This window comes from Macaca nemestrina, chromosome 11 (genome assembly GCF_043159975.1).
Source record: "Macaca nemestrina isolate mMacNem1 chromosome 11, mMacNem.hap1, whole genome shotgun sequence".
Taxonomy (NCBI): Eukaryota; Metazoa; Chordata; class Mammalia; order Primates; family Cercopithecidae; genus Macaca; species Macaca nemestrina.
In genome coordinates, this window is record NC_092135.1 from 19,423,046 (window position 1) to 19,448,222 (window position 25,177).

Sequence of the window (25,177 nt, forward strand, 5' to 3'; positions counted from 1 at the left end):
TTTCATGGATGTTTTCTCAGTCTGAGGGATAGTGGCTACTTCTTATATCTGGCCTTTCTATATGCTCTAGAGTTCCTTGCATTACTTCTTACTAGTTAACATCTTGTTAGCCGAATCCCAGGTTGTAGTTAATAATTGTTTATATTAAGCATTCCCTGTTCAAATTAGTATGTTTTCCATCTGCTCATTGGACCCTAACTGATAGAACAAACCTTACAAAAAAAAAAAATCAAGAAAAATTGTGGAAGACTCAGAAATGGGCAAAACAGATTAAAATCTAAGGTAACCTAGGTTATCTGTGTCTTTCATTTTCTTTGAACTGATTTACATTTTGGCAAGTTATAGGAAAGTGATAGTAATGGAAATGGTTCTTGTTCATAGACTTGCACATGAATTTTGCCCAGTAGAGGTATTATTGATCCCTCCCAAAAAGCATTTTTATATATTAACAGATTGGCATTCCCGATTGCCTACACACATGTGTTTTGTATTTGTTGGACCTGTTGTAACATCTTTCTGGTTCCTGCATTGATTATTGAGCTAAATAAGATCTTTGATGTGTTTATTTTATATTTGTAAAACTCATGATTTTATCTTTTAAAATATTCTGTAACTGATATATTAAGGAGCTTACAAGATATGCCCATATATGTTAAAAATGCCACAGAAAATGTACATATGAATTGTTAGAAAAATGATTTAAATGAATTTTAGTACTTTATAACTGGACAGACATGGATGAAATCATCTTATGAACTAAAAAGTATCACTATTATGTATTGAAAATAGAACATTCATAACATACCCACAGAATGGGAGAAAATATTTGCAAATAATATCTGATAAGAGACTTGTATTTAGAATATGTAAATAACTCCTACAACTCAGTGACAAAGACAGATGAGCCAATTAATAAATGAGCAAAGGATCTGAACAGATATTTCCCCCAAAAGAAATACAAATAACCAATAAGTACATGAAAAGATAAGATGCTCACTCTCTTTAGTCAGCAGGAAAATGGCAATCAAAACCACAGTGAAATAGCACTTGACATCTGTTAGGATGGCTGTCATTAAAAAGACGGATGGGAAAGACAGAGGAAGGGAAGGATAGGGAGAGGTTCATTAAAACAGCAATCCCCAAACTTTTTGGCACTAGGGACTGGTTTCATGGAGGATAATTTTTCCACAGATGAGGGGGGGTTATTCTAGGATGAAACTATTCTACCTCAGATCATCAGGCATTAGATTCTCATAAGGAGTGTGCATCCTGGATCCCTCACACATGCAGTTCACAATAGGGTTCATGCTCCTATGAGAATCTAATGCAACCGCTGATATGACAGCAGGTGGAGCTCAGGTGGTAATACTCACTTGCTGGTTGCTTGCCTCCTGCTGTGTGGCCCAGTTCCTAACAGGCCAAAGACTGGTACTGGTCCACAGCCTGGGGATTGGGGACCCCTGTGTTAAAGGATACCAGATTACAGCTAGATAGGTGAAATAAGTTCTAGTATTCTGTACCACTGTAGAATGACTATAGTTAACCATAATATAGTTTCAAATAGGATATTGAACCTTTCCAACACAAATCATAAATGTTTGAGATGATGGCTATGCAATTACCCTAATGTGCTCTTTATACATTCTATGTATTAAAACATCACTATGTACCCCTTGACTATGTACAATTATTATTTGTCAATTTAAAAAATTGTTAGACAAATAAGTGTTGGCAAGAATATGGTGAAATTGGAACCTCATACACTGGTGGTGGGAATGTAAAATGGTGTAGCTACTGTGGAAAACATTATAGCAGTTCCTCAAAATGTTAAATACACAGGTATCATATGACCCAGTAATTCTACTCCTAGGTATATACTCAAGGGGAGTGAAAACACACACACACACACACACACACACCCCAAGTCATACACAAATGCTCATAGCAGTTTTATTCATAATAGCATCAACTGATGAATAGATCAACAAAATGTGATACATCTATTCAATGGAATATTGTTTGGCTGTAAACAAAATGAAGTACTGATATATGCTACAACATTGGACCTTGTTGATTCCATTTATAGCAAGTGTCCATAATAGGCGTATCTGTAGAGTCACTAAAGTAGATGAGTGCTTGCTTAGAGCTGGAGTGGGGAGGAGGAGGGGTTAGGAGTTGGTAGCTAAAGGGTATGCGTTTCTTTTGGGTATGGTAAAATGTATGAAATTCTCTACAGCCACACTAACTTGAATGTGTCCAATCTGTTCTGATACTGGAAGCTAAGCAGAGTTGAGCCTGATTAGCACTTATATGGGAGAAAAGTTATAAAGCTGATTGTTGTAATGCTTGTACAACTCTGAGCACAGTAAAAACCATTGTATTGTACATTTTAAATTGGTTAATTGTATGGTATGTGAATTATATCTCAGTAAACTGTTACAAAAAAAGGTTTATAACCTAGACAAATAATTATCAAATATACTACGTTCCTCTGTGGTGGGTGGTAAATGCTTCCTGTGTAGCAGTGTACAAATTCCCCTGTCAAAATCTTCATAGGCTGTCTTGATGTCCTGTCATGGAATTTTTCCTTTCACTTTGGAACACCATTTCTTAAAGGGATTATGGTAAAGTGAAATGATGAGTTGCTTGATTTCTTGATGGATGGTTCCCTTCATCCATCCTCTGGAGTTTAGTTCTTTTAATAGAAATGTTAGAAGCCCAGATCCTGTATAACCTGTGGGAAGCAGCTTGGTTGAGTAGCTCTCTACCCACTGGAGGTATTTGGGGTCAGATGACTGGGTTTGTGACTGGCTGTGAAAATGATCTGACCAGGGCAGGGCCAAGTGGCTGACGTGGCTGAATAGTGGCTGCTCCTTCTTGCCTGCTGTGCCAAGTTGTCTGTCCCCTGGTACTTTCCACCCAGTGAGTTGAGGAAGAAGGAATTACCTCTCTAGATAAAGACGGTTCTGTCTGCAACATATGATATAGCACTGTTGCTCGGTGGAACCTTCAGGCAGCCATCCTCCCTCACAGACCAGCTCCTCCATTTTCCTGTCTTGGTGAATGACATGTCACGTTTTCCTCAGCTGCCCAAGCTGGAAGCCTAGTGGTCATTCTGTACTACTGCTAGTACTACTCCACCTCTGCCTCCCGCCGCCTCTTCCCTCATTACTTCCAGTTAGTCATTGCCCATTGTCCTGCTGATTTGACCTCTTACATATTTCTAGCATTTGGTTTCTTTACTTACTATGAGTGGACTGCCACTATCCTGTTCAGGCCTTTATTGGAGTCATTTCTCACCCAGATTTTCATGAGCCATCCCACAGGGCTCCAACCTTGCCCCTTCAAACTCATCCTCTGCACAGCAGCCAATATCAAATATGGTGGCCTCACCACTGTTAAATGTCTTCAGTGATTTACCTCCCAGTTAGTGGTGGTTCTTATTGAACAGGGGAGGAGTTTCTGATCATCTAGGAACCAGAACCCTTTTCAAAGTATTTAGGTGTAGATCCTATCCTGGATCCATAAGCTGAAGAGGGGCCTTGGGAAAAGGCTTCTACATCTTGAAAAATCTCCCCAAACAGGACAATACCCAATAAGCAATGCTTAGAAAACAATTTCTTTTGAAATAATTTCACAGGAAGTTGTAAAAATAGTACAAAGAGACCCACAGACCCATCTTCCCCCAAATTTCGTGTTCTGTTACAATACCAAACCAGGAAATTGATACTAATAGGTTACTGTTTATAGACCACAGACCTATGTAATTTTTTTTTTTTTTTTTTTTAATGCCCGTTTTTCTTGCTAGGTTGGAGTGTGGCACTTCCTGCTAACCTGAGATGTTGGGTTATTTCTTAACTGGGACACATTCTCATTTAAGAATGGCATGGGTCTTCTTGATTCTGTGGGTGGTGGTGGTTATGGTGTGTCTTGTATGTACGTGTGTGAGATGTTGGTGACAATTACCAGTTTTCCCTTGTAGAGTGAATTACATCCCCAAAGAGCTTACCAAGAATACATTTGAGTAATATAATTCTATCTAGTGACCTAAGGTCATACCTTTCTTATATTAAAAAGTTAAAACTGCCACAACAGGTTTTATGCTAGAAGAATAGTATAAACACTGATTCTTCTTGAATCCAAGATTCAGTTAGCTTAAAATGATGTCATTGTGAATTGTTTTCCAGGTATGTGTAAATCTGGTTTTATCTTATGTAGATTATAAAATATAAAGGTACAAGGCTGGTTTTATTTTTTTGTTTTCTGGACTTATTTTGTTCATAAGTCTAAAATACAGTGTCTACCAGGGAATGGCTCTATGCAGTGAATCAGAGTGTAGTTTTGCTTTGAGAGATGGGGTATTATTATGGGTCATAATGAATTCAGTGGAATGAATTTCAGACTTTTAGGTGCTGACCCAGAAAATTCTTTGAAGTAGCAATCTTTACCAATACTAGGAATGGGCTAGTCTGCTTTGCTTCCTCATCAAAACTGATGGACAAGATAGAAAATTCCTTTGTATCAGTTGCAGTAACATTTTGCTGACACTTGGTGCATTTTTTTGTGTGTGTTTTCACACAGATATGCTTACATCCTTTGAGAAAAGGAACTGAAGGGGAGAAAGAAAACCACAACTGCTTTAGAATAAAACTAGGTCAGCAAAGCAGATCTTGTATTTAGATTAGGCAGAAGGCTAGGTCCTTCCACCTTACTCACAGAGGCCTCTGGGGCTCATTGTAGGAGTCATGAGACTTCTCCAGTAACTCTCACCAAGGATCAGTCACTAGACTAGGCCCTTTGCAAATTTAAACCCTGCAGGTAGACATTTTACAGATGAGGAAACTGGATCTTCATTTCTGTAACTTTGGGAGGGCACAGGGCTGGCTTATGTCAGTGCAGAGATTTTAATCTAGATCTAATTCCCAAACCTCTCTACCATACCAGATTGCCTCTCTATCCATGCACAACACTCTAGGTTTGGCTCTGGTTCTCTTGAATAATTCCGAAGCAGGCTTCTAAGAGAGGATTGCAAAGGCCAACTTCTTTCACAGCTGAGAAGCTGCCTTCTGAGGTGTATCTCTGAGTGGAGAAATCAGAACACTAGATGCTATGTCCTTTCATGATGGGTAATAATCTCATTAGAGCAGGGAGTCTTTGTGGTACAAAGAGAGAAGGAAATAGTCAGTTGAAAGTTGCTCATGTGTTTCATTTTTTGTGTTTCTCATACTTTGTTATTGATGTGATGAAGCAGCTGGGGACTGAGAAGGAAATTGGGGATCGGGGGCAGGGGTTGGTGGGAGTCAAGACTTACAGGCTCTTCCAAGAGATTCCTAGAGCAGTGATGCCTGTAGTTTGCAAGGGCACCACCAGCAGCTATCTTTATCAACCAAGGGGTCTCCAAGGACTTTTCCCAACAAATATTAAGTAGTCAGTTCACAGAAAGATTTGAATCTCTTCCTTCAAGAAGTTTGAATCTCAACAGGGAGTAGATCGTAAAGCTAAAAGTCAAATGTATGTATGTAGCAAGAATTATAAGACTATGGGAGTCCATGCATAAAACACAGAAATGTGGCTCTGTCCTTCAACTAGGGTGACCAACGGGGACAAGTTTGTTCACCCTACCTTTGACAGTCTTTGTGACCCTGGGCAAGTCACTTAAGCTCTCTGGATTCTGGGGCCTGCTTCTCTCACCAGGTGCTTTTAAATTCCCTTCTTTCTTGGGATTAGCGATGAGGTGTGACTAAGTTCCAAGCTTGTGTTGGGTGGTGAATGAGGGCTGGAAGCCAGTGCTCAGAATCCTTTGAAAGTGATGAGCAGAAGTCAGTATTTGAGAACAATACCAGCTGCTGTTTAGAAAGTCTGGAATAGTTGAGCAATTAGGATAAAGTAACAGACACCTATCATGAGGTGGACTGAGCAGGTGTGTGAGATTGTAAACTGCTTTCAATTCAAGGTCTTGTATATTTGCCTCAGTGTTTTATTTATAAGACTCCACAGCATCAAGTACTTAGGGTAGTGGTTGTAAGGAAGGTTGCAGATGTGTTTTATTTGGACCACCCAGAATTCTTTTTTTACATCTCAATTAGCACCAGCATTTAAAAATACACAGATTTGACCAAAACTCTGGGTTTCTTTCTTCTTTGGAAAATTGGAAGATCTGGCTAACCCTGGCTGTCTTAGCTCAAGTTGTCTGGTGGTTAGAGCTGAGAAGTGGCTGCCCTATCCGAGGGGTGCCTGGTCTTTGGTTCAGCACAGCCACCATCTTCCCTGCCATGCTTCGCCACCTCTTACCTGTTTCTCTTCCCTCAGTACCCTTTTACCCACTTATCTTCCTGGGAAGGTGGTTATCTTAGCTCAATAGTTCTCAACTCTGGCTACACCTTACAGTCTCTTGGGATTGCTTTAAATTATACTGCTTTCCTGGCCCTGTCTACACCAATTGAATTATGATCTTGGGAAGGGCTACCATTTATATTTAAAAAGTCTTCCAAACATGATCGTGATACCCAGTGAGGGTTGAGAAACTAGTACTTCAGCTTGATCCTGGGGTGGATTTTGATGGAGAGAGAGAAGAGCCACAGAGCAGAGGAACTGAGGAAAATAACCTAATCCAATGGATAGGGACAGTAACATCATGAGCTAAATATTAACTGAACACCCTGGGAAAAATCAGGGCACTTTAAAAAAATGAATATCCAAATGATGTATTCATGGCACGTTTTGCTAAGGTATTAATAAACTCCTCCCACCCCAGATCCTGCTGTACTGCTGTAGGCATTTAAATCATTATATTAAAAGGATTTTTTTTCATGGAGTGATTATAAAAGTATTTTTAATGGGCTTATAAATCTAGTGGTCATGAGAGGCAACTGACATAGATTTAGTGCATTTGAGGCAAGGGATAAAAAGGGGAGGGGGCACAGTCAAATTAGCTTTGGTTTTCTGTTGTGCATAATGACTTCATTCATCTATAATTCTCACTGTAAGTCAAGTTTCTGTCTCTTGCTCCCCCTCCCCTTCCTACCATGATCACATTCTAGGCTGTGAGTGTCATCAGCCTGAAGTAGTGAAAACATCCAAGTAGCTGGAAAATACAGACCTGTTTTTCTCAGTTAAGTTGAAAATGGAAGAGCCTCAGACACCACCTATTTCTGCTGCTTAATTTTATGGGCAAATGAAACCAAGGTTTTGAAATAAGTGACTTGTTCAAAGCTCTGCCTGTAGCCCTGGAACTCTGCGCAGCTTTCAGAGTTGTTCTTCACAGGCCCCATGACTGCAGAGAGAGCTTGGAGCTTGCAGGCAATGGTTCCAGGAACTTTTTTCTTCACCTTTTATTCCTGGTGTTTAGCCTGGACCTCGAGAGTAATTGAAGGGATATGAAGGGATGAGACCCAGTTTAGGCCACAGGATCTCCATGAAACCTCTTGAGCATTCTCTTTAGCCCAAAAAAGTCTCTGATATGGTTTGGCTGTGTCCCCACCCAAATCTCATCTTAGTAGTTCCCGTAATCCACACGTGTCGTGGGAGGTAATTTAATCACAGTGGCGGTTACCCTCATGCTATTCTTGTGATAGTGAATTCTTATGAGATCTAATGGTTTTATAAGGACTTTTTCCTCCCTTTTGCTTGACACTTCTTGCTGCCACCATGTGAAGAAGGACATGTTTGCTTCCCCTTCCCTGAGGCCTCAGCAGCCATGCTGAACTGTGAATCAATTAAACCTCTTTCCTTGATAAATTACCCAGTCTCAGGTATGTCTGTCTTAGCAGTGTGAGAACAGACTAATACAGGGACACTCCAATAGGGCCCCTGATTTCAACATGTTCTGGCTGCTCTGTGGGAGTGGTGAGTGGGTGTGTGCATGGTTGGAGGATGTTTCTAAGTGCAGGGACTCTGTCTTGTACCCTCAGTGTTTTCTCCTCAATACTTTAGCATTATTGGGAGCACCCAGCAGGCCCCTTCCATGAATATTTGTCTGATGAGGTTGCAACTCTAGTTGGCCTCTTACCTTCCTTTTATATCGTTTTCATCCTGTGAAAGATACTCTAATGTCACTTTGATATAATTGCAAGAGAAAAATAGTAAGATGTGAATCTTTCTAAACTCAACAAATGTGCTAATAATCTCTCCTTTTCGTCAGGATAGCCTCTGCAAGTTTAAGGTAGGTAGATAGGTTATATAGAAGGAGTGCATGTGTGTGTCTGTGTGTGTGCATGTGTGTGAATTTTTTCCCTCTTGGTCTGTACTTGACTGCTGAGCTCTAAAAGAATTGTTTTGCTCACCGCCTAAATTTTACTTGTGCCTCCTAATGTCTTTGAAATTAAGTCATGTGAGACTTCTCACTCGGCCATTCTGGATTCTACTTTCTGTCATGGGGGGCAAGACACCTCCTAGCAGAGATGCTCCACCGGCTGGGGGAGGGATATAAGTAAATGTTAACAGAATAATCTGGGAAGTTTTCTTTTTAAATTTCCAGATATAAAACAAACCTGTAATGACCAAAGCAGTACTAGGGAAAGAGGACAAAGGACTAACTGTTTTTTGAAACTTTCCCCAGGTGGGAATTCATAATACCTACCTGGCTCCTCATTTGAAAATAGCTGACTAGCAGAGCTTCCTGGATGAAATTGGTGGGGGAAAGCCTATCACTCAAAGGAACTCAACTTCCATAAATGATTTAATTATTTTCTTTTTTTTTTTTTTTGAGATGGAGTCTTGCTCTGTTGTCCAGGTTGGAGTGCAGTGGCGTGGTCTCGGCTCACTGCAGCCTCCGCCTTCTGAGTTCAAGAGATTCTCCTGCCTCACCCTCCCGAGTAACTGGGATTACAGACATGTGCCACCACCCTCAGCTAATTTTTGTATTTTTAGTGGAGATGGGGTTTCACCATGTTGGCCAGGCTGGTCTCCAACTCCTGACCTTGTGATCTGCCCACCTTGGCCTCCCAAAGTGCTGGGATTACAGGCGTGAGCCACCGCGCCTGGCCTCCTCTCATTTTTTTTCTAGACTTGTTCCATTTATTCCTTTTATAAGTTTGGAGACCTTCTAAATGTGAAGCTCTCTGAGAGGTACTGATCCACTAGAGAACACTGATTAAAGAGCCTGATGCCTAGTCTGCAACAGCTGTACTACCTGGTAGCAGTGTGACATTGAACAGATTGCTTAGTTCTTTGTGCCTCCATTTTCCCTACTCTGAATGGAGACAATCATCACCTACTTCACAGGCTTAGAGTAAGCATTAGAAGAGAGAAAGTCTGCTAAGGATCATGATCTGTAATTGTTAGCTTTTCTTACAGTGATAATTAAGATCATCTTATCTTCATAGAGCATAAAGTTAGGTGGAAACATAAAGGAGAGGTTCAGAGGAGAAGTAATGTGATACAAATGACACATGTGGCCTTTGACCTTATCTGTGCTTTCCCCACCCTTGTCATGTCTTACTTAATGTATCCTTGTCAGGAGTTCAGCTATAAGACTTTTCTGGGATCATCCCGCAAGTCTGTATTACATCCTGTTTACAAAAGATGTGGTGTCATGTGATGCTTCCGGGCAGTTGTGAGATATATAAGGCTGTTGCCCAGATGAAATATGGCCCTAGGCCAGGCGTGGTGGCTCACGCCTATAATCCCAGCACTTTGGGAGGCTAAGATGGGCAGATCAGCTGAGGTCAGGAGTTCAAGACCAGCCTGGCCAACATGGTGAAACCCTGTCTCTAGTAAAATACAAAATTAGCCAGCATGGTGGCACATGCCTGTAATCCCAGCTACTGGGGAGGCTGAGGTGGGAGAATCGCTTGAACCCAGGAGGTGGAAGTTGAGGTGAGCAGAGATCATGCCACTACTGCACTCCAGCCTGAGTGACAAGAGTGAAACTCCATCTCAAAAACAAACCAACAACAACAACAAAAAGAATTATTGCCTGAAACGTGTTTTATTTATTTTTTGTTTGTTTTGAGACAGAGTCTTGCTCTGTCACCCAGGCTGGAGTACAGTGGCGCCATCTTGACCCACTGCAACCTCCACCTCCTGGGTTCAAGTGATTCTCCTGCCTCAGCCTCCCGAGTAGCTGGGACTACAGGCACGTGCCACCATGCCTGGCTAATTTTTTGTATTTTTAGTAGAAGTGGGGTTTCACCATGTTAACCAGGATGGTCTCGATCTCCTGACGTCGTGATCCACCTGCCCTATTCTGCCAAAGTGCTAGGATTACAGGCGTGAGCTACCACGCCCGGCCCGGTTCTTTTCTGCTCTATATATCTTGGAGTTTTCCCCTCAGTATTATCGATTACTTTTTGGGACTGTCACCTTTGTTAGGGAGCTCCCTCTTCTTATATTCCTAATCTGATTACTATTAGAATAGAACCAAAGGTTACCGGATAAACCAAATAACCAGACTTGTTAAATCAATAACCTTGATTTATGCAAACCACTTAATAGTCTGAGTGGTCTTGAGGAAAGATGGTTGACATCCTTCTGACCTACCCTCTGACTCCCTCTTCTACTTTTAATGACCCTGTGATAACATTGAGCCCACCTAGGTAGTCTAGAATCTTCTTCCCCTTTTAAGGTCAGCTGATTAGCTTTAATTCCATCTAATTTCCCTTTGCCATTTATGTCCTGGGGATGAGGATGTGGATGGATTTGGGAGGCTGGTATTCTGCCTGCCATCGCTGTCTTGCTCTTTTTGTTTAATTATCATATGTTCCAGAAAGGAGTAAAACATGTAATACAAGAAGATAAAAATACATTTACCATTAAGTAAGAAAAAAGATAAGGAGAAGAGAGTAGGAAAATGAGTCAGGACTGGGATTTATACAAAAAATTAGTGAGTCCACTTTACTTCCTGAAGTAGATGGTGAGCTTTTCTTGGCAGCCTTCTTGAAGAGAGAGAAGCACTGTCAGTTATGTTGTAGTGTGTCGATCTAGTAAAATCCAACCAGTTGTTCAGATACCTAGATGAATATTGATATGCAGATGAAAGAAAAATTTCTTCCCTAAGTCTTCATGGATACATAAAGTGTATAATGAGCAAAACTTTGACATGTTTACAGTAAACCCAATGGTATGTTTCACCCGGCCTTTCTGTTCTTTCTTTTACTGCTTTATATTTAAGGTCGAATATGAATTGCTTTGAAGATGTCTTGTAAGACATGTGGTCCAGGGTCAGGCCAAATGCCGGAATTTGGAACAGCCGGAGCAGTGATTCCCATCGGGTGGCTCTCACCCCCTAGGGATTTTTGAGGGTGCCCTGAGCTTTCATTTTCAAATGACAGTGATATGTTCTTTACCATTTGTACTTTTGAAGGACATAAATTAGGTATTTATGTATATAATCCCTGATCTCCCCTTAAGATGGAAGAGAGTGAAAGCCTACCAGTATTTATTAAGAGCTTGGATATGGTGGTTAGTTGCAGTCGGAAGAGTGATCTGCACTAGCAGTCTGTGAGGTTTTGAACCATTATATGTTACATTATAATAAAAAAATTTATATTCTTAATGGAGTGCTGTTTAAAGACAGGATGCATTAAGAAAAGTTAGATTGAAGTATAAATTATTGAGGAGTATATGAGAATTCTGTTGATTTTCCTCGTGTTATTTTCCCTTTAGTCAAAAGTTGCATTCATCTGAAATCTTTTGGCATATCTGATAGTATTTTTTTAAAAAATCAGTATTTAGAAATAGAAAATATTATGACTGTTATAGTCATTTTGTCTTTATTAGGACTAAAGATTCATACACCTGTAATGTGTTACTTGTGGTGAAATGCTTTCAAATAACTGCTGGAAAACCACCTGTCTTAGCCTGATATTTAGAAACACAACTGGAAAAAATATATAAAAATAAACTTTCGAGGTATTGGAGATGGCAATTAATCACATCCTTCCTCCCTTCTGGATTCTGAACTAGAGGAAACAGAAGAAGCTAGACAAAAATTAAAATACAGTACCAGATTTTTTAGTGTAAAGCAAAGTTGGGAGATGTGTTTTGGGTGTAAGACTTCCTTATCCACCCTAAATGTAATCTTCATAGCCACCCAGGTGATGACTGAGCATCTGCGGGTGGGTTCTGCCCATTTAACCCGTGGGAGCAGGAACAGAGTGTGTCCAGCAGCCTGTTCAAGCTGAAATGCTGTCCTTCCCCCTCTGGGAGAACTGTAAGTACCCCAAAGATGGAGCAGGCATAGTTCCCCACTGTGGTTTCTTCCTGGGAAATGGGGTGAACGTTCTGCTGGAAAACATGTTCAAAGGAAGCAATGAGTTCTCTTATAAACTCTTTGATTTGTTTTGAAGTCCAGAGGTAAGAAATGCAAACATTGGACAGTTTGTCTAGTTGGGGGTGGTAAGTCGATTGCTGTCTGTTTTGAATATGCATTTGGTCCTCACACCAAATATATACTAACAAGTATATAAATTCAGAATGAATTTTATTGACAAATTATACTTTTTTACCGACATAATTAAGTTAAATGCTGTGTGTTACAGGTTAAATGGGCAAATGGTAATTTGCCATTAATCATTTGGAACATTAACAAAGATGGTATCAAAATGAACTTCATAAACTTTCAATACCTTGTTTCAGAAGTGGATTATGACTTTAATACCCTATCTTTCTCATATGTATGTAAACACTGAGAAGTGACTGAAAAGTTTCTAAAGGGTTGGGAGTGTATGTGTGTGTGAGAGATTATATATTATTGTTAAAAGGCTCAGTGGTCATAAGAGGTTGGGCAAAGCCAATTTAGAGCAATGGATGGATTGTGTATCCCTTAAGTCATCTTTCAAATACAGTTTCTTTCAACCACACTTTGAAAGACTTTCAGGGGCTATGAAGTCACTGAAGTACCCTGGAAAATATTGGAATTAGAATCATTTCCAGAAACTTTTAACTATTGATTGAAATACTTTTATGCAAAATTAAGGCACCTAATGAGCATGCTTATCTCAGTTGAAGGCTATTTCACTTTGAATTCAACTGGGAAAGTACTTGTGATTGCAAAGTACTTGTTCCAAAGAGAGCACTTTGGATTATAAAACAACAAAAACTCAAGCCCCCACCTTGCCAGTGCAAGGTATGTGTTGGGTAGCTGCATAAGGCGCTTTGCTGTGTGGAATTACTGCTTTATCAGAGTTAGATATTTGGAAAACATGTATCCAAACTGTCTTTGATTTTAACCTAATGGATCAAAACGTTTGCTTTTTGTCAGCAACTAGAAAGCAGGACCAGTTGTCCTATAAGCACTCCTAGTTCACAGTGATTAAACTTTGCCATTTATGTATATAATGCTCATCTCAGCTGGATATGTGTCAGTAGGATGTACATCCAGCTTATTCAAAAGTAATATAAGTTCCGTACGTGTTATGAAAAGAATTGTGCCATGTTCTCTGTCATCCTCCACTGGAAATTAGGATCTGATCTGCCCCTGCTCTTACTATCCTAGATAAGGTAAAAAGCAGTGCTTCTCATGTGCACAAACAAATAACCTTGCAGTCTGGTTATAAACACCAATTGATTCTATTGTTTTGGGGTTGGGCCTAAGATACTGCATTTTTAACAACCTACCAGATCATTTCAGTGCTACCTTTCCATAGACGAGAGTTTGAGTAGCAATGTTAGAGAGATGCTGGTTGCTAAAAGCATTGTAGACATTGAGGCCATTAGGCTAGCCTCAAATCATTTCTCATCTTTGGAGCCAAATGCCCAGGAGAGGTTAATAAAAGCTGTATTAGTTCAGCATTATTCTCTACAAGTCCTTCCATAGTGTGGGCTGATCTAACAAGGCTCTGTGGTAGACTAGCTATTGAAAGTCTGGCTGTTCACATTGGCCTAAGAAGACCAGCTTGTGATTCCTTTAAGGAGAAAACAAAGCCTACCTTGACAGATGAATTATCTAGTAAGCCAATGACTACATTTGTGGGGTGGGAGAAGAGCAGAGAGCTTACCTCTTGAAATTCCAGATTGGATCACGTTTTGGGTTTCACTAGATAGGGCCAATAGAGTTGTTATAGAATGTCTTAAAAGTTCGCATGCCTGGCTGTGTATTAAAATCATCTAAGCAGCTTAAAATAAAAATACCTCTGTTTGGGCCACACCTCAGACAAAGTAAATCAAAATCTTTGGGTGTGAGAGCTGGGCATCTCTATTTTTTAAAAAGCAGTCCAGGTGATTCTATGTACAGCAGAGTTGGGAGGTCCTGGTTTAGTCAGTCCTAAGCTCTGAGGACAAGAAACTCTCCTGAGAGGCTCCATTTTTAGCTTGAGCTGGTTTATCATTTGTGCAAACTGAGGGTTTGTGACCAGAAACCAGTCAGGTTGACCCAAGTTATTTGCAGTGTTTGGGAGAGTTGACCTTGGTATATACATTAAAGAACGAGTGAACTTACCAGACAGCATCTAACCAATGATTTCTTCCCTAGGAAAATTCAGACCTTGGCTTTTATGACTCTGGGTCTGTTAAAGCTTAGGGCTGTGCGATCAAGTTGCTTGACTACTGCAGCCTTATTTTAGAAGTGATGAGAAATTCTTTATAAGGTTAAGGTTAAGTTGGATAAGCCTGAGTGGTCACTTAAGATTGTGCATGTGTGTGTACACGTATGTATTTCTTCACTGATTAGCTAGTTCATTTTTTTAACCAAATCAGATTTGGGGATGACTGTCCCTTTTCTGCAGATAGGGCAGCTAGAACACTCCTGGGGTAGGCCAGCACCCAGCCTGTGCTCCTCCCTAGGTGGAGGAAAGGGGTACTAGGGGTCAGGGTGATTGGGCCGGAGGGCTTAGGAAGCATTTGTTAAATAATGAGCTTTATCTTGAAGGCATTACCCATATTTTTGAAATAAGTGTGGTGATTTTTGTGACTATGATTTTCTTTATTACTGGGGCCATTTTGGCCCGTTGTCATTCTTGGTTTTTTTCTAGATGTGGAGTGTTGCCAGAAGTCTGATCCTCAGAGAAAAGGTGCATTTTACACTTATTATAAAATTTCTTTGTGGCTTTACTGTCCTTTGAGAGTAGAAGCGAATCTTTTGAGTATTTTCATTCAACATTAAGGAGACCTACCTGACAAACTGACATGCTGTGTGATCTTTTCACAGACGATTCTTTCTTCTTAGAGAGTCATTATCGACCTGTCTTAAAGCCTGTTCATGGTTTCCTGGGCCAGAAGCCAGGTGACAATCCTAGCAGGTTTTTTTTTTTCTCTTTTTTTTTCCTAATGGCTGTCTGATGAAGCAGTATCCAGATTTTGGTCTTCCTCAAAGCCGCCTTCCGTATGCTCATTGATTTATGGACTAGGTCTTTGGTGCAGAGGCCCAGTGCCTTATACTCATTAGTAAATTGGGCACAGCTAGCCGAGGAATGAGATTCTCAGTTGGTGCCCAGACAGCACTGAGAGATGTGGAGAAAATGAGACTCATTTATCAGTCACCTTGAGACAGCATCAGCAGTAAGCCACCTTCCTTCACTCTGAGGCCTTCCACAGCCTCAACACAGGCTTCTGAGCCTGCTGGTCTTCAGGGGTGGTGATGGACTCCCAGGTTCACCTTGGTCTGCTTCTCTCTCACTCTGCAATCTAGTCACATGGGCAGAACCTGTCTGAGCATCTTCCAGCGGGTGAATAAGATCCTGTTGATTGATAAGGCAGTCCCTCTCAACCGAGGCAGTTTTGGCAGTGTTGACTTTTTTTATTGTCACAGCCCCGTAGTTATAGAGGGTTATTGGAGGGCTCTAATGGCATCTAGTGGCTAGAGGCCAGCAATGCTGCTAAACCTCTAATAGCTTCCCACAACAAAAATTATTCAGATCCATATGTCAGTTATGCAAAGATTGAGAAACATTAGATTAAAGCGATTAATTTCATTTTTCAGGGACCCATGCTTTGTTTTGGTTTGGTAGTTGTTTTCAGAAATCTTTTTTTTTCTTTTCTTTTTTTTTTTTTTGAGGTAGAGTCTTGCTCTGTCGCCCAGGCTGGAGTGCAGTGGTGCGATCTCGGCTCACTGCAAGCTCCGCCTCCCGGGTTCACGCCGTTCTCCTGCCTCAGCCTCCGGACTAGCTGGGACTACAGGCACCTGCCACCACGCCCAGCTAATTTTTTGTATTTTTAGTAGAGGCAGGGTTTCACCAAGTTAGCCAGGATGGTCACGATCTCTCAACCTCGTGATCCACCCCCCTCTGCCTCCCGAAGTGCTGGGATTACAGGCATGAGCCACTGCACCCGGCCCCTCAGAATTCTTGGAGTTACTGCTGTTGCCTTTCTTTGTTGTTAGGAAATTCTGTCAACTGTGAATATCGTATGGGCCTGGTGAATGAAACTCACAGAACATGTGAAGATCTTATGTGCTCCAGCAGCCACAGCTTCCTTCTCACTCTTGTCCTCTTTCCCTTTTGTCCACCTGCCAGTAATGTGCACATCCAAGAGACTAAGTCAGGATAAAATCATCAAATGTTGATTTTCTCTTCCCCCATCCACGCCCTCTAGTGGCCTGCTTTGCTTCTAAAGCTGCTTTGCCTGTCCCTTCCTCCTTCTCTACTTCTTTTAACACCAACTGTATTTAGATGAAGACTGCCCCCATCCCCATTCCATCTCTCTTTATACCTGTGAATGGCAGAGAACAGCTGGGGTCGGTGTGGCGGAAACTGGGAATAGAGAGGGCAGGAAGAAGAATGCATGTTCTGGACCCAGATTTACCTGCCCTGTTACAGTGCTTGGAAATTTATTTTGCTATTGATGCCAGATATGGAGCCCTGAACTCCACTGAGTGGATGGTGTAACTGCAAGACAAATATCTGCTTCAGGTGGGTGGTGGTGGAGGTTTTCCTTTCTCTGCCCACAGGAAAAATGCAAGTGTAGCATAATGATTAAAACTCTGGGTACAGGACTGTCTTGCTTTGATCACCTCCAATGTAAGAGGGGATGGGCTGTTTAAAACCCAGATACTCAAAGAGTCTTCCTAAGATATCAAAGGTGTGTTGTTTTCTGGTGTCTTTCAGCTAGTTAATTAAAATAAGACTAGTTTAGCCAGTTCCAAAGGGAACAGACTGTTTTCACTTAGAATGTGTTTTTCCTGTTTACAAAAAAAAAAAAGGGACCCAGGTCCTGAAAGTAAAGGGTCTTTGTTCACACCTATTCTCGGGCAGCACCCCTGTCTGCTGCTGAGCTCCTTTGCTTCCTAGAGCTAGAAGAGAGTCGGTGGCATCGCAGCTGTCAGGGATTCACAGTTGAGCTTTGGGCACCTGCTGAGTGGGCTCTGTCAGGTTGGTGGCACTGGGCCATCTGGGGGAGCGAATGACCTCAGAGCTTCTTCCCAGGAATTTGGATTTATTTTAGAAGAGAAAGCTGCTTTGCCTGTCCCTTCCTCCTCCTCTGCTTCTCCTTTTAACACCAACTGTATTTAGATGAAGACTGCCCCCTGTCCCTGTTCCATCTGTCTTTCTTATACCAGTAATCCTGTAAATGTGTATTTTTCTCCCTTTCATGTGTTGATTCAACCCTTGAGGTTGGTGGGACATTCCATTAGACTCATGGCTTCTTAATAATACTGGACTTTGGTTTCTGTTTTGTGTTTCATACAGAGAAGTCTCTTCCTCTCTGAGTTTCTGCATGCAGCTGGTAGACTCAGCTTGGTTTGGCGGAGGCCATGTAGTATTACTACAAACCATGTAGCACCAGGGTGCTGGTTTGACTCCGATTCTAACGGGAAAACACAACATTTTCTGGCCTCAGGGTCTTCCTCTATAAATTGAGGGTTTGCATTTGGTTATTTTCCTAAGCAAAACCAGACGTCTTCCAGTCTGTAAAAAGGTATTTTATACATTTAAATTTATCATATTTCCTGTTAAAGTTGATTGATACACCAGCAAGATGTGGTTCTGTGGTGGCCACAAAACCAGGAGTTGTGTAAGATGTTGTGCAGTCATTGCAAGGTTAGCACCCAGATGATTTCTGCACTGTGTCTTGGTTCAGAGTAGAAGCAATCCAGATTCCTCCAATTATGAATGGGAGTGGCTACTATTTTAAAAAATAATTTACCAAGCACTCTAAGTTGCTTTTAATGTAAATTGACATGGAGGCTGAAAAGAGTAGTAGAAATTGTTTCAAAGTTGAATTATTAACATCTAAAGACAATTGTCACTTAAAACATGGAAGTCAGGCAAGCAGCCTTGGAACTTCAAGATGTGTGACCAACTCTCACCTGACATTTAATTAGGGTGGTGCTTTTTTGTCATATAATTTCATGTGAATAGATATATGGGCCTGAATTTTAAAAAATAGGTAAACTAAACCACTACTGAGCATTAATTTTGTGACCAGTAAGGTGTGAATTTGAAGTTCAAACTCCAATGTATGGAGGTAGCCAGGGCAGTTTTGCTGAGTCTCTGCAGTATAAATTGATATGTACATTGATTGTATAAATTGATATGTATATTGATACTAGAGTATCTTAGGATTTGGCATGTCAAACTTCTTTTTGAAAAATGTTTAAAAACATTTTAAACAAAACTAAAAGTCAAATGAAACATTTGTGGAACCCCTGGAACATCTCTGTGAATGAATTTTTGATGTTCTTTGGAGCACAGTTTGAGAACCAATAACTCGGTTGCTCACCCCTCCTCCTCCAACTCTAACAGTGTTCTGTGGTTCTGGAACTTTCTCCATGTTATACATGCGGAAACTGAGATGGACACACTTAGGATCACACAATGCCAATGGTAGAACAAGCTGCAGATCAAAGATTTTCAGGTTTTTGATGCAAGGTTCTCTGTTTCTCCTTGTCACCCTTTCAGGTGTTATTTCCTGTGATCTTCTCAGCATAACAGTGACAAGACAAGTAGCCTCCGAGAAAGGTTCCCTGGTGCTTTCCCCTCCATCCCTTGTCTTAGACATATTTTGTTTCTGTAATCTCACTGCCCTGTCCCCCTAGAAGTTTTTTCTGGAGTGTTTTCCAGTTTTCTTCTCTGTTAATGCCTGACTGCCATCATATCCACTTTAGTTTAACCCTGCCTCTTCAAGGGTTTCACTACTAAGGGTAAAATCCTGCAAAAAGTAAGGTGCAAATGTACTGTCAGAATGCCCAGATTCTGTGGCTGATACCAGAAGGAGGTCTTGGAGATCTTTGCTAATTTGCATTTCTTCACCTCATTTCCACCATCCTGTCCTTTCATTTAGCAAACACTTAATGACCACCCGCTGTGTGCAAGGCATGGCAACTGCCAGCATTTCTTGTCTTTGGGGGCCTCACAGACCCCATAGGCGAGATGAAACGGGATAGTCCTGTAGAGCAAGGAAGAAGCACGAACTGCTGTGAGTACGAGTATTCCATGGAAGGGGAGTGAGTACGAGTACTCCAAGGAAGGGGAGCTCCCCTCAGTCTAGGGAGGCCCTGGAGGCTTTATGCAGGAGGTGGGGTGAGATTGGAGGCTGGAGATGTGGGGGGGATTTTCCAAGGAAATTGGGTGGACATAGTCGACTTAGGATTTCTTGAAGGTTACTGTACAGGGTGAAGCTAAATGTAGGCCCCCTAGCCACCATTTAAGGATGTCTGTGAAGGAGCTCAGGTGGTACACAGAGAGGACAGAGAGGTCTGGGGACCACTAAGTTAAAGCAGCACTGTCCTATGTGAATGTGGCACATGGGATGGTATTGTCCTGCAGGGCTATTGGAAGAGATCAAATCTCTGCTTGGGGCTGGCATTGCTTCTGAAGGGATGGGCTTTTCTGCCTTTGTTTATCCTCTGATAAACAAAGGATATCAGGAGGCAGGCCCTTGTGTAAGAAATAGGGCCTCCAGGGATGTTGGATGGCCACCTGGAGGAACTGCTTCGTTGGTCTGGTTCTCACTCCATTGGAACTGGGCTGCTGCTCAGTGTTCTCAGGTGGGTTGAGAAATTGGCATTTGCCAGGAGCCTTCTAAAGGGGGGCCTGTGAGGTTGTGATCCAGAGGTTATAAGAGCGGTCGTATGTGGTGAACTGTAAGTAGATCGCTGTGAGTTGCTTCTGTTGCTAGGCCCGTGGCCAGCCCTTAGTTCCTGCCCTGGTCTTGGCTGTGCTACCTGGTCTTGGCTGTGCTAGGCCCATGACACTCATCTGCCTGCTCTAAGCCAAACTCCTCCTTTTCCCCATAGCTTTAGAGGTGGACTTGCTTTTTTTTTTTTTTTGAGATATAATACACATATCATACCCATCCTCCCATTTAAAAGTATACGACTCCATGGCTTTTGGTATGTCCACAGAATTATACTCCCATCACCACAATTTTTAGAACCTTTTTGTTGCACCCTAGAAAAACCCTATACACCTAACCTATCACTTCTCATTTCCTCCATTCTCCATACCCCAGCCCTAAGCAAGTACTAATGTATTTTCTGCCTTTACAGATTTGCCTATTCTAGACATTTAATATAAATAGAATCATGCAATATGTGTTTTTTTGTGACTTTTTTTCGCTTAGTATAATGTTCTTAAGAGTCATCTATGTGTAGCATAATCAGTTCATTCCTTTTTATAGCCAGATAATATTTAATTGCATGGATATGGCAGTTTTGTTTCCTCAGTTGATGCACATTGGGCTGGTTTCACTTTTGTTTATTATGGATAATACTGCTGAGTATGGATACTGCTGCTGAATACTTCTGTGTATAAGTTTTTGTGTAGACACGTATTTTCATTTCTCTTGGGAGAATTCCTAGAAGCAGAATTGTTTGGGTCATATGGTAACTCCATGTTTAACTATTTGAGGAACTGCCAGATTATTTCCCACACTGGCTGCACCATTTGACATTCCCACCAGTGGTAGATGAGGGTTCCAATTTCTCCACATCTTCACCAACACTTGTTCTTATCTGTATGTCCTTACGAATGTGAAGTTGGTATCTCATTGTGGTTTTGATTTGCATTTCCTCTAATGACTAATGATGTTAAGCATTTTTTCATGTGCTTTTTTTTTTGTTTTCAGAATTGACACATTTCTTTGCCAGAGATCTCTGATGATCTTTAGAAAGGTGGAAGATGATTTTGTTGTGTTGAGGCGTGAGTGGGAAGGAGCAAGGTGATTGCTACCCTTTTAGGAAGTAGGAGGATAGAGGGTATGCATGTTGAAGTGGCTAATTCTGCAAACAGACTTGGTGCAGACTTTTTTCTGGAGGTGAATTGATGAAGTCACAGCCATGAGCTGACATTACTCTGGTTGGCAACAAGGTCTTCTGAGATCCACTGTATAGTCCCACTGTGCCCATTGGATGCACTTAGCTAGAGGACCCAGCTGTTAGAAGGTCTGGAGGTAGGCATCTTCTTAGCTCCAGCAACAACTTCTTGATCACTGTTAGTCTAGGGCTTCCTCATTAATTGTCTGGTCATTCCTGATGATCCTCCTTGTCATTTTGTGGCATCAAGACTCTCTGTGAGGATGGCTGTTCATTATCCTCCTCGTTGTCCACCTGTTACCGTGAGAGATAAAGGTGTCTCCTGAATAACGCTTTTGAAAAGTCTTAAGTTCTGTCATCTCAGTAGGAATTGTAGAGATGCAGTCTGTGATTCTCTATGTGTGCTGTGTGTATGCTGATATCGTTTCTATCATTTCAAGCTCTAAGTACCGCTGGAGAAGAGAAGTTTCCTGGCACTTCTATAGTCACTTAAAATCTGGGCCCTCACTAATCAGAACTCTACTCTGAACTCCTCATAGCTAGGGATTTTCACTTCAAATTTGCATGTCTCTGAACTGGGATAATTTTACCTAGGCTGAGATTTTTTGGCCATCTCTTTGCCCCTGTAATACACCATCTGGATGTGTTGGACCCTCTCCAAGGCAAGGATGGAGAAGAAGCTTTCTACCTTCTAAGGAAGGCATCGTTCAGGTCCTAGCCCTTGATCTTTGTTTTAACTGCACAGCTTGAGCAGCCTATTTAATAGGGTTAATTGAGGAAGTAGAGTGGGGCTTCCTGTCTGAAAGTGGACAGCTAATTCCTGCCAGTGATTCGGGCTCTTTACTAAAATAGTGAAAGAAAATCACCTTTTTTGATATAGCACCTCATTGGCTTGCCCTAGGAAAATTCCTTCAGCCCTGGGTAAAATTAAGTAATGAGTATGGGTTATTAAAAAAAAAAAAAAAGCCAATTCCCAAGGAGCTAGGTGCAGCATCTAGTTCGTAATGTGGCTTTCAGAGTGTCAGCCCCTTTGGGTAGAAATTCCATCTTGTTCACTGTTCAGTCACCAGGGCCTGATGGCAGTTCATGCTCAATATAGACTTGGAGCGGTGTGGAGGAAGGAAAGAGGGCAGGTGCTGGTTGGTTGGCCTGCAGTTAGAAGGGCTGAATAAAGTCCTGTAGTGCCCTAGGTGACATATTCACTTAGCAGATACTTTATTGTGCCACTGTGGTCAGTGCCTTTCTCTGGGAAGGTGTGTGTTGGAGGAGGGATCTTCCTAAAGTATGTCATGGAGTCACACATAGAAACTTTAAACAATCCAAGGTGGACCGGTGTTTTTAACTCATAATACTCCTTTATTCCCTGTTTTAAATTTTTTTTTAAATTTGATACAATAATTATACATAATAATGGAGTACAATGTGAGATTCAGTCCACATATACATTGTGAAATGATCAAATTAGGGTAGTTATCATGCACATCACCCCCAAATAATTATCACTACTTTTGTGGTGAGAACACTTAAAATTGTCTCTTTTAGAAATATACATTATTATTAACCATAGTCACCTTGCTGTGCAATAGAACACTAGAATTTATTCCTCCTAACTGTAACTTTTTACCTACTGACCACTCCCTCCCCATCCCCCTCTCTCCTCCCCCTCTCTCCTCCCCCTCTCTCCTCCCCCTCTCTCCTCCCCCTCTCTCCTCCCCACCCCTGGTAACCACTGTTCTGTTATCTCCTATGATACCAACTTTTTAGCGTCAGCATGTGAGATTGTACAGTATTTGCCTTTCTGTGCCTGGATTATTTTATTTAGCATAATGTCCTTCAGGTTTATCCCTGTTGCTGCAAAAGACAGGAGTTCTCTCTTTTTTTCTGGTTGAATAGTATTCCATTGTCAAAAGTGCTGTAAGACTGGAGCCCTGGGGAAAGTGGTCTGAGGCAGGTGGGACTGGAGCTGGGGTTTGGCAGACAGGCTGGGTTTGATTGTCAGCATAATGGAGAGCACTCATGTGCCAGCTGGGTGGGAGGAGCAGCCGAGTGAAGACTGGGAAGCCCCTCAGGAAGCATGTGCAGGGTTTGTGGTGATGAGCAGACCAGCAGGTACGTAGGGGGAGAAGGGTGTGATGGGGCAGAGGAACTTATGTCATAGTATAAGACAGAAGTTGAGCCTCATTTTAATGGGCATTGTGGTGGTATTGAATAGTGATGGAATGTATGGGTCTGGAATCAGACTGCCTGGTCAAGGGCTCTGAAACTTGAGTGTGCATCAGAATCACCTCGAGACTTGTTAAAGTGTAGACTGCGGACCACATCTCCCCAGTTGCTGATTCAGTGGGTGTGGGTGGGGCCTGAAAATTCACATTTCTCACTGGCGATGCTGCCGTTACTGAGTTTGGGACCACGTTTGGAGAACCACGGGTCTAGAATTGAGAGGTTGGCAAATCTTTTCTGTTAAGAGGTAGGTGGTAAATATTTTAGGCCTTGTGGGCTACAGAGTATCAGTTACATATTCTTTATTGCTTTTCATGACCCATTAAGCATATACATATCATTGTCTGCCATATACAAACAGGCTGTTGAGGGAGTGAGGATGACATAGGGAAGGTGGGGCATGGTTTAATAACCCCTGGGCCATGCCTAGATGGTCAGTCCTCTGCCACATAGCTGGCTGACCTTTGCCAAGTTAATCACCTTTTTCCTTTATTTTCTCATGCTTCTCATAAAACAGAGATGATAATATTCATACTTCTTACCATACAGAACTTCTGAGGATTCAGTGAGCTAAGCCACAAAAGATTGTGTGTCACAATGTCTGGGACATAGCTAGAATTTATAATTTATTTTTATTAATAGTAGTACTACCAACTACTGGTTACTCTGTTGATAGGCAAGGGGAAAACAGTAAGAGGCAGACCAACAGTGATCCAGGGCTCTGAAAGCTAATTGCTTCAAGATCCTGCTACCATTTTCTTTTGGGCTACTTGCAAAGAAGAATCCTTTAAAGCATATATGTACACTTTGAAGTACATCCTGGGTTAGTCCCTTATATCGGGATCATTGCTCAGTCTGTCCCTTGAGTGGCACTTAGAAAATGGCGCTGTTCGTAAGCTGACTGGTATTGGGCCCAGGACTCTGGCTGAAGGGATTGGCATACTGGTAACCATTTGCAACCTGTGCTCAGGTCCTACTTGTTGGAAGCCCTGATTGAGAAGAGTGGCCTGGTCTGTACTTGCATTAGATAGGATCTGGCTGCATTAATATTGAAACTACTCTGCCTTTTAATGTCTCATTTTGCCTCATGGTGGGAGGGAAAGTGAGAACCACAGAAAATCTGCCTGCCAGGTGTTCCACATTTCTTGTGCTACAGCATACAACTGAGCAGTGAGGTATAGCTTTCCCTCATGTAGCTGGGAAAGCGGTACCCCCGCTTGTACCTCTGGCATATCTTCTCTGTGCTGGTGCACCTAGAGAGGTTGCTTGGTGGCCCTGAGAGAGCCATCTCATCTCTAAACACTGATAGTGAAAGCTGGCCATGCTCAAATAAGATGGAGCAATCTACCTCTTCCTTGTTTAGTTACCCCCAAGGGGGCATCCACTTTCTTGCTCACCTCACCAGTTGCATGTTCTAGTCCTTGCCAGAAGCACATAATAATGACTTTGTAAGCTTAAGTTACAGGCACACAAAAGTACCTGATGGTGATATGACTCCACCCTCTGCTTGGGTTTTTGCTGACATTCAGTGAAATATCCTTCCATCTCCTCCCCACCTTGCAAAACAAACTTCCTGTTTTGAATTTGGTCCAGGCTGGAACAGCCCTGCTACACCTGTTAACACACACAGACACACACTTCCCCCTTCATATTTGCTTAGCTTCTTGTTGCCTAGCCAGATTTCCCCTCAGCTTACAGATCCTGAATCATAAGGTATTGAACCAGGAAATTTAAGAGTTAACATTTTACTTAGAGGTATTCAAGTGAAAATATGGCTTCTGGTTTATTTTGCTGTATTGTGCCATGACTACTTTGCTAATTCTTCTCCTC

At 41.7% G+C, this 25,177-nt stretch overlaps 1 protein-coding gene across 2 annotated transcripts in view; it reads left to right on the top strand.

Moving 5' to 3' along the window:
* Positions 1 to 25,177, top strand: part of LOC105492547 (alpha-1,6-mannosylglycoprotein 6-beta-N-acetylglucosaminyltransferase) — a 327,940-nt gene that overhangs the window by 104,775 nt on the left and 197,988 nt on the right. The window lies entirely within an intron of this gene.